Source organism: Nicotiana attenuata, unplaced genomic scaffold, assembly GCF_001879085.1.
Source record: "Nicotiana attenuata strain UT unplaced genomic scaffold, NIATTr2, whole genome shotgun sequence".
In the NCBI taxonomy this organism is placed as follows: Eukaryota; Viridiplantae; Streptophyta; class Magnoliopsida; order Solanales; family Solanaceae; genus Nicotiana; species Nicotiana attenuata.
In genome coordinates this window covers 149,328-158,755 of record NW_017670783.1, presented here as the reverse complement: position 1 = coordinate 158,755, position 9,428 = coordinate 149,328, and the positions used below count along the sequence as shown (strand labels likewise).

Genomic DNA, 9,428 nt, shown 5'->3' with positions numbered 1-9,428 from the left:
TTTGACTAGAGTGTCTTGATGAATCCAATCCTGAGTGAGTTATGTGCCATGTGTGTGTGAGGTTTGGTGTTATTCTGTGCATTGCATTTGATGACTAGAACTTGCCCCGTGTGTTTGCAAAGCGAAATAGTAGTGGTGTTCAGTCTTGGAAGTGATATAGGCGTTTTCTTGTTGAGCCAGATAGGTATATTTTACCCACCTAATTGTTATGTATCGTAGTTAACCTCTTTGAGCCTATAATCCTTTTTCTTTGGCAACCACATTACAAGTCTTACCCATTTGTTTGAATTAACCATCTATTTGAACCTTTTCACCTCTCATGAACACTTTAATTGTTATGAACTTTGTAAAAGTTAAAGTGTGGGGTGGTTGGTTTGGCTTTTGAGTGGAACTAATTGAATAAGGAGAAAGGTGCGCTGTTTTGAAAAAAAGAAAGAGCCACTTGAATTGAAAAAAAAAATATAGTTGGATTGTTGTGGAAAAAAAAAATTTCTTGATAAGTGGTGACTCTTGACGTAAGTGTGCTTAAAGAAGAATGTGGTAATTTACATTGATGTGAAGGTGGAATTTTGGTTTGACATAAGTATGGGGTTTAAATGTTAAAATGTATGTATTAAAGTGCTTAGGGAGGTGTAGTCACTCTTATATCTAAATATATCCTACCCGTCCCGTAGCCTACATTACAACCAAATAAAGTCCTAATTGATCCTAGATTGAATGAGCTCGATTAGTGGAGCAATACACTACGGGCAAGATTATGGTGCATCTTTTGTGGCATATGAATGTTATTTCTGAGAGTGAGTGAATTCTTTTTATCTTGAGTTCCTAAGTGTTCTTAAATTTTATTGTGTGGAACTACTCTCTTTTGTTGTGTGAGGGCACTTGATTCATGAAAGAAAGGTAATGTCAGTGATCTCTATGTTAGAGTAAGTGGGTGAGTTGTCAATAACGCGTCGTACTTATGAGTCAAATCTTGAGGTGAAGATGTTATGCTTTTGTGCTTAGTCTATTTTAACTACTCTTGGAGTGATGAGTTAGGAGAGTTGTTTAAAAAGGTCGTGTCTATAAAAAAAGGTCTAGTTTGATTGCTCGAGGACGAGCAATGATTTAAGTGTGGGGTGTTGATGATAGGCTATAATTACGTATTTTAGTCGCTTATTACACTCTAATTTACTGCACTTTAATTGAGTTTGAGCTTTAATCGCTAGTGTCTTGCGCTAACCGTGTGTTTTATGCCTTGTAGGAGTGATTCCGAGCTATGTAGATATTATGGAATGAAGTCAAGTGATTTAGAGCTTTGAAGTCCGAGTAAAAGCTCAAAGAATTAAGCCGGGATCGTGTTTGGGGGTCAACGGATGATAGTTAGAGCGAACGAAGAATCGAGTAGGCATATCGCGCACTGTCTAGTAAAATGGATATAACTTTTCGCTCAGAACTCCATTTGGGCTCTACAATATATGGTTGGAAAGTTAACGCAAAGAGCTACAACTTTCATGTTTTACCTTTTTCCAAATTCCAAACGGAACAGGGTAAAAAATACAATTGAAACTGCGACTGCGGACCTGACGCGGCAGAACAGTGCTGCAGATTCTGAAGGCCACTCTGGCCGCGGTCCTGGCGTAACCGCGGCAGGACGCGTAAACTTCAGGGACCAAAGTGCAAAATACGAGATTTTAAGCCCTAAACCCTATATTAAACGAGGGAAGCCGGCCAAGAAAGGAGAGAATGATTTTTGGAAGTGAAAAACATCAGAAGGAAGGGCAAAAGGCAAGGAGGATCATTGGCATCAATCTTTAATCTTCTTCTTTGTTCTTTTACCTTTGAATATGAATTCTTTTGTGATTTTTGTTATTTTCATGAGTAGCTAACTTTTCTAATCTAAGGTTTTGGTGAAACCCGTTGAGGATGAATTGGTTGTTATAAGTAATATAGATTTGAATTAGTTTAATCTCTATTTGTTCAACTATGTTTTGATTGTGGTTAATTGAAAGGATCCTCAATTAGCCGTTCCTATTTATTATGTATCTGCTTGAGAGAGAGTGCATATTTAGGTAGTTGTTTGAACAACATCACTCCCGGAGTATAGGCGAGAGTCATAACCGAGGGTTTAGAGGTTGGATTAGAGATAACGATACCTCGGGTGCGATCTAAGTGAACTGTAATGCGAATCTAGCTAGCGTAGCTTGAGAGAGTGCGTTTAGTAAATTATCATAATTGCTTGAGAGAGATTTATGATAGCTGGAGAGTTCATGATTGATAGAGGCAACTAAGTCAACGCTATAAGAAACATACAACCAAGAAAATCAACAACGGGGGAAACCATTACCTTAGACCTTTATTCTAATTGTTTACAATTCAAGCATAGTTAGTTTTCAGCTGTTTACTATTTTCAATCTTGTCTTCTTGGTGATATTAAACAGATACAACTAAGCCTTAGTTCTCTGTGGGATTCGACTCCGGACTTTTAGACCGGATTATATTTGCAGCGACCACTTATCCTTTTTAGGACTAGAGTTGGGCGTGATCAGTTGGTAAAAAAGTTATCTCATGATTCTCGGGATTAGTTAAGATAAAAAATAAAAAAAAACTACAACTCCGGGATAACTAATCTTTGGATTAGTTATTCCACGATTTTATCCCAACCAAACATTGAATTAACTCATCTAAAATTTAATCTTGGGATTAACTATCTCTTATCTCTCGTACCAAACAAGCCCTAACTCTACAAATTTGCTCCAACCATAGCAATTTTTTGGCGACCATTCCAAGTACTTCTCATATAGCTTTCGACAACGATCAAAATTACCAAGTTGAAGTTCCATTTCAATATACTTCCTAAAAATCTTATCTTATCAAGTTGAAGTATTAATCTTGCTTCCCTTAATCTTAATTGTCTAATTTCAAATTCTGCAGCCAATAACCAGACTTTCGCGAACGAAAATTCCTTATGTGGAATCAACTTAAGACATTCCTTGTAAATTTCTCTGGTCTTTTCCATGTCTAATGCCTCAATCTCTTCATATAATGCATCATTAATCCATAAGTAAATGTATCTCTTCCAATAATATTTCTCTTCAACAAGAGGAACATTAGCAATAGCTCTCTCATAAACCTCTCTAATTTTCTCTTTATTCCCTATACTTTCTTCCAATTGAATATAATCAAACCAAGTATCATAATTCGTTGGATTTTTCCTCACTCCATCTTCATATTCAAACCTCCTTTTTCCAATTATAGCATCTTCAATACTTTCACTATCACCATACTGTTTCTCAAAAGCAACGAATTTTTCGTACAAATCTTCACCTCGATCTTTATCTATATGATCAAGTGCAAGTTTATATATACACCTCGTTCTCTCAATTTCCCTACACCTTTCTTCAAACTCCGCGAATGCTACGTACAATTTCTCGACTTTTTCATCGTCTAACAATTTATCCACAGCTCTCTCGTAACAGTTTCTAGCGTTACCAATTCCTCCATTCTTTATTTCAAAATTAGCATACGAAATCCACGAATTAACACTACAATGACACTCTACAAATCTCTCGAAAATAGCACGTGCTTTTTCTACTTCATTGTACCTTAATTCGAACTTAATGTATGAAAACCAGCTTTGTTCATCAGGCTGCCACGTCATCCACCTTTCAAAAATACTACGGCAGAGATTAACATTCCCTAGCATCTCTTCCATGTGAATGTATTTGTACCATAATTGATCAACTTTGGGCAATAGGTTTACTGCCCTGTCCCATACGTTACGTGCATTGTTAATGAACTTATTTTTCATCTCAAATTCAGCGTATTTCAACCACATTGTATGGTCACGATAGTTTAATTCTATGGCACGTTCGTAAATTGAACGAGCTCGTTTGAAATCCTTTCGAGTTTCTTCCCATTTTGCGTATTTGACTAATAAATTCTTGTTGTTAATTTGGCCTTCGAATTCCTTGCGCTTGCGATTTCGGTAATCGGCGAGTTCAGTTGAGTCGGCGATTTTTCGCTTCGGCGGCGGTTGGATTTGTGATTCGTGAGATTCCCTTGCCTCGCGGAGAATTTGCTCGGCGGTGATTTGAATTGGTGCCGGAGATTTCACCTTTACTTTTATAGGTCTTCGGAATTTGACTCGGGTCGGGTCTGATTTGGAATCCATTGGAGAAATTACAACGGGTATGGAAGCTCAAAAGCAGAGAAAAGAAGAGAAATATAAAGCACAATGGACAGGGAGTGGATGGGTTTTATAGAGGTGAATTCACAATCCGAACGGAACTAGGAATTTTTATTTTTGGTAATTGTGATTTGAGTAGGATTAGGGATTAATTTCACATATATTCACTAAACTTAACCTATTATGATACACAGATACGGATTCATGATTTAAATCTATGAGTTCAATTTTTAAGATTTTTAACATTGAACCCATTATATATTTAAAGTTTTTGGGTTCAAATCTATTATTTTTGCAATTTTAATAAATTTTAACACATAAAGTTTTATTCCGCGTCGAAAGTTATGGGTTCAATTGAACCCGTAACTCTCACACTGCATCCGCCTCTGATGACACTAAAGTTATAGATTTACTTTTTTAATACCAAAATCAGTAAACTATAACCTTTAAGTCACAAAATTATTATTTTTTACATAAAAGTAACGAAATTTTAACTATTACGAACTATAAAAATTTAAGTGCGACAGCACCCACCTGCTAATGTAAGATTCTAAAAATAAAATTGGATTCTCATGGAAAAGAAATTCTAATTATATGTCCGGCATTCTCTTTTCCTCGTTGTTTTAGTGCTATGTTGCATTATTTATCTAGGTTCGAATACTCCGAACACAGTCAAACTTCTCAATAAGGCTTGTATTGACATTTATCTCTCACAAAAAGTTTCAGTTATATGTTAATGATAATAGACGATAATCATGCAAGTTAGCTAATATTTACACTCTAATTTGACCACACTTTTATCTATGTTTGATTGTAAAAGAAAATAAAATGCTTTAATTATGAGTTTATTGCTTTGCAAGAGTCATTCCAAGCTAGGAGGAAGCTAAAAGAGTGTTTTCGAGTCAATATGGAGCATGGAAGGCCAAGCGGAGGATAACACGATCGAAAAGGAGAAGAAAGAGCAAGGACCAAATCCGCGCCCAGGTCCGCGGTCAATCCGCGGCCACGGACAGAACTTGTGTCAAATCCGCGGTCCATCCGCGGCTGCGGACGGGGTGCTCGAAGCCAAATATTGCAAGGTCAATTGTATAATTTCCAGGACGACTCTCCTTGACCTATAAGAAGCCCAGCTCGCCCAAGTAGAGGATATCGAGGTTTTTGAAGTGTTTTTGAAGGCAAGAAGCAAGGCGGAAGATTCGGCATAGAGTTTTTACCTTTCTTCTTCTTGTTTTTATCATTGAGGATGAATTATATCGTTATGATTGTGAAAACGGTTATGCGTAGCTAAACTTCTAATCTAGGGTTTTGATGGAACCTCTTGGATGATGAATTTTGCGTTATGTAATATGGATTTGCCCTAATATTTTCTCTATTTGTTCAATTATATTGTGATTGTTGTTGATTGAAGGGCCCTCAATCGGCTGTGCTTATTTAGTATGCATTACTCGGGAGAGAGTGTATATTTAGGTAGTTGCTGAACAACACCACTCCTAACGTATATGAGGGATCAATACGAAAGGTTTATAGGTGGGATTAGGGATAACGAAACCTTGGGTGCGATCTAAGTGAGCTGTAACTAAGGCCAGCTAGCGTAATTTAGGAGAATATGTCTAGTATATTATTGTAATTACTCGGTTGAAAGTTACGACAGTCAGAGTGCTCATGATTGATAGAGAAGACTTAGGCAAATTTATAGCAAACATAGCGGAAAGGATTCCGACAAGAGGGGAAATCAGAACCTTAGATCATTCTCATTCTTGCTTATAACTAGTTTATAGCTAGTTCTTAATTACTGCATTTTTATTACGTAATATTTAGTTAATAAACACCCAATTTGTTACTCAAATATCTCTGAAGACTGAATACGTGAATTTCTGTGAGTCTAATAGCTGTGATCGATAGGTTAATTCCCTGTGGGATTCGACTCCGGACTTGTTAACCGGAATATATTTGCAGTGACCGCTTTGTCATTTTTGTAAGGCATCGTTGGGCGTGATCAAATTTTGGCGTCGTTGCCGGGGAATTAACGGTGTTATTTGATTGCAGTTAAAAAGAAGTGCAAAAATTCTTAGTGTAGTCAATTTTCTTCAATTTAAACTGACCATTGAAATTCTAACGTTTGTAGTCGTGGTTGTTACAGGTGCATGCCTAGAAACTCCTCAAGAACTGTTAAATTGCTCGAAGCATTATCAGATCCTGAGAAAGTCTTCAAGGCGTTGAATCGTGCAAACAGGGAAAGCAAACAACAACAGAACTCAACCGAAAACATTGAATCAGACATGGAAAACGATAACCTAAACAACCGAAACAACGTGAATGACCCAAATGATCAGGGTGTGGCACCTCTTGTGCCAGAAGCAGCACGATATAGCTGGGCACAACCCACTGCTGACAACTTAGCAACTGCTATTGTAGTCCCTCAGATACAAGTAGATTCATTCCAAATCACAAATAACGTGCTACATCTGTTGCAGAACAAGGGACTATTCTCTGGGTCATATGTTGAAGATCCTCAGCAGCATCTAAAGAATTTCCTGTCAATCTGGGCCACGCAGAGGCAACACAACATGACACCAGAAGCTATACGTTTGTTGTTGTTTTCATTCTCAGTGACAGGAGCAGCCCAAACTTGGCTTAATTCACTCCCCATCAACTCAACACTACTTGGGAGGAATTACTCAAGCAATATTTGAGCGAATTTCATCCACCCAACAAGACTGCTCAGCGAATTGATGAGATATTGAGCTTCAAACAGAGACCAACTAAGACGCTACATGAAACGTGGGAGAGATTCAAGGGTCTGCTGGTTACGTGTCCACATCATGGTATTCCGGAGCAGATGTTGGGGCAGTGATTTTACATGGGTTTAGCAGATACTTTGAAAGCCAATGTTGATGCTTCAGCAGGTGGAGCAACTTTTAGCAAAACATTCAGAGAGAGCAAGATCCTACTTGACGAGATGGCACAAAACTCAGGATGGACAACAAGAAACGCTCCAACCACTCCTGTGGTTCACTCAGTGGCTCTAGATCCGGCTAACTCCATAGCTGAAAATATGGCCACTCTGATGACACAAATGAGCATCCTCACCAAAAAGGTTGAAGAATCAGGCCAGAAGTAGCAGGTACACATAGTTGATTCAACCAATGGGGATCTATGTACATCATGCATTAATCAACCATATGTCTGCTCATGGAGTGCTGAAGGTGAGAATCAACAATATCAGGAGAACATGAATTATGTGGCCAACTACGGGGGACCGAGACTAGGTGGTCTGAATTGGGGTCAGCAGAATCAACAATACAGACCAGCTCAGCAGCAATACAATAACAACAATAATCATGGGGCTATGCGACCACAGGGGCAAATGGTGCCTTACCAAAGGCAACAAGGGTACAACCAACAAAATCAACAGCAAGCTTATCAACAATCTCCACAACAACAAATTGTGAGACATGAAGATGGGTTTGCTAAACTCGAAGGTATGATGCAACAAGTGATTGGGTCCACTGGAAAACTAGCTGACAGAGTAGACTCACATAAGTCAGCGATTAAGAATATTGAGATCCAGTTAGGACAGATTTCCATGGCTCTAAATAATCGTCCTTATGGGACGTTACCTGCAGACACCCAAATCAATCCAAAAGAGCAGGGCCCGAAGCAGCTGATGGCAGTGAGTCTCCGAAATGGTAGGGACTTAGATATGGAGCAAGAAATTGTTCGTGAAAGCAGACCGACTGAGACACTGGTGCCAGTACCCATTGAGATAGATGATTCAGCAGGTTTAACTGAGGTGACAATACAGAATGCGCAAGAGAACACCAAAAAAGAAGAAGAAGTTGTGAAAGAGACTGAGGCTGCACCAGAACTGATAGTAGAAGCAATGCCTGAACACGAGAAAAACGAAAACACAGGGAAGAAGCGACCTCCGACACCATTCCCACAGAGATTGGCCAAGTATAAAAAAGAAGAGCAGTACAAGAAATTTTTTGAGATATTGAAGCAAATTCAGGTAAACATTCCAATGATTGATGCTTTAAAGGAAATGCCTAGGTATGCAAAGATGATGAAGGACTTGATGTCCCGCAAGTTCGACTTTCAAGACTTGGCCACGGTTAAACTGACTCAAACCTGCAGTGTTGTTGCGACGAGACCCATAGTCGAGAAGCTGTCTGATCCAGGGAGTTTCACAATCCGTTGCACAATAGGCAACTTTGCTTTTGCTAAGGCACTGTGTGATTTGGGAGCAAGCATAAATGTTATGCCCCTAGCTATCTACAAAAGTCTAGGCATTGGAAGAGCTATACCCATGTCTATGCTATTACAGGTGGCTGACCGAACAGTGAAGAGGCCCTCTGGGATTCTAGATGATGTATTGGTGCAGGTTTGACGAGGAAATTTCAATAATTTTGGGAAGACCATTCTTGGCCACTGGAAGAGCTTTAATTGATTGTGAAATTGGAGAACTCAATATGAGATTAAACGATAAAGAGATAACATTCAACGTGCAGAAATCTATGCGCAGACCCAGTGAATTTGCCAATTGTTCTCTTATAGATGCGGTGGATGTAGTGTTGGAGGAGGATGATGAAGCATTGAATGTTAAAGACCCCCTAGTTGCTTGTTTCATGAACTTAGATGAAGCTAATGGTGAATACTTGGCAGAGTGGGTACTGGCTCTTGAAGGCCAAGGTTTTTGGAAAAGGGAGCTGGAATTTGAGCCTTTGCACTTGGAGGAAAGAGGAAAGAAAAACTCCTCCAGCTAAGCCGTCAATAGAAGAGCCACCAAAGTTGGAACTGAATCCACTGCCATCCCATCTCAGGTATGCATTCTTAGGACCTGACTCAACTTTACCTGTTATTATCTCAACTAGTTTGTTAGATGTGTTGGCACAACAACTTTTGCAGGTACTAACTGAATGCAAGACTGCAATTGGGTGGACCTTGCAGACATTAAGGGGATCATCGCGGCCTTCTGTATGCATAAGATTCTTCTAGAAGATGGGCACAAACCTTCCAGAGAACATCAAAGAAGGCTGAACCCCAACATGAAAGAAGTGGTGAAAAAGGAAGTGACTAAATGGTTAGATACGGGAATCATATTCCCCATCTCTGAAAGCAACCGGGTTAGCCCAGTGCAGTGTGTACCAAAAAAGGGATGTGATAGAAAAGCTTCCGCCACCCACCTCTGTCAAAGCAATCAGAAGTTTTCTTGGGCACGCCGGTTTCTATAGGAGATTTATAAAAGATTTTTCCAAAA

The 9,428-nt window shown here is 39.0% G+C and overlaps 1 pseudogene; it reads right to left on the bottom strand.

Annotated features, from left to right (window-relative positions):
• Positions 1-2,693: 2,693 nt before the first annotated feature.
• Positions 2,694-4,153, bottom strand: LOC109243281 (annotated as a pseudogene).
• Positions 4,154-9,428: the final 5,275 nt, after the last annotated feature.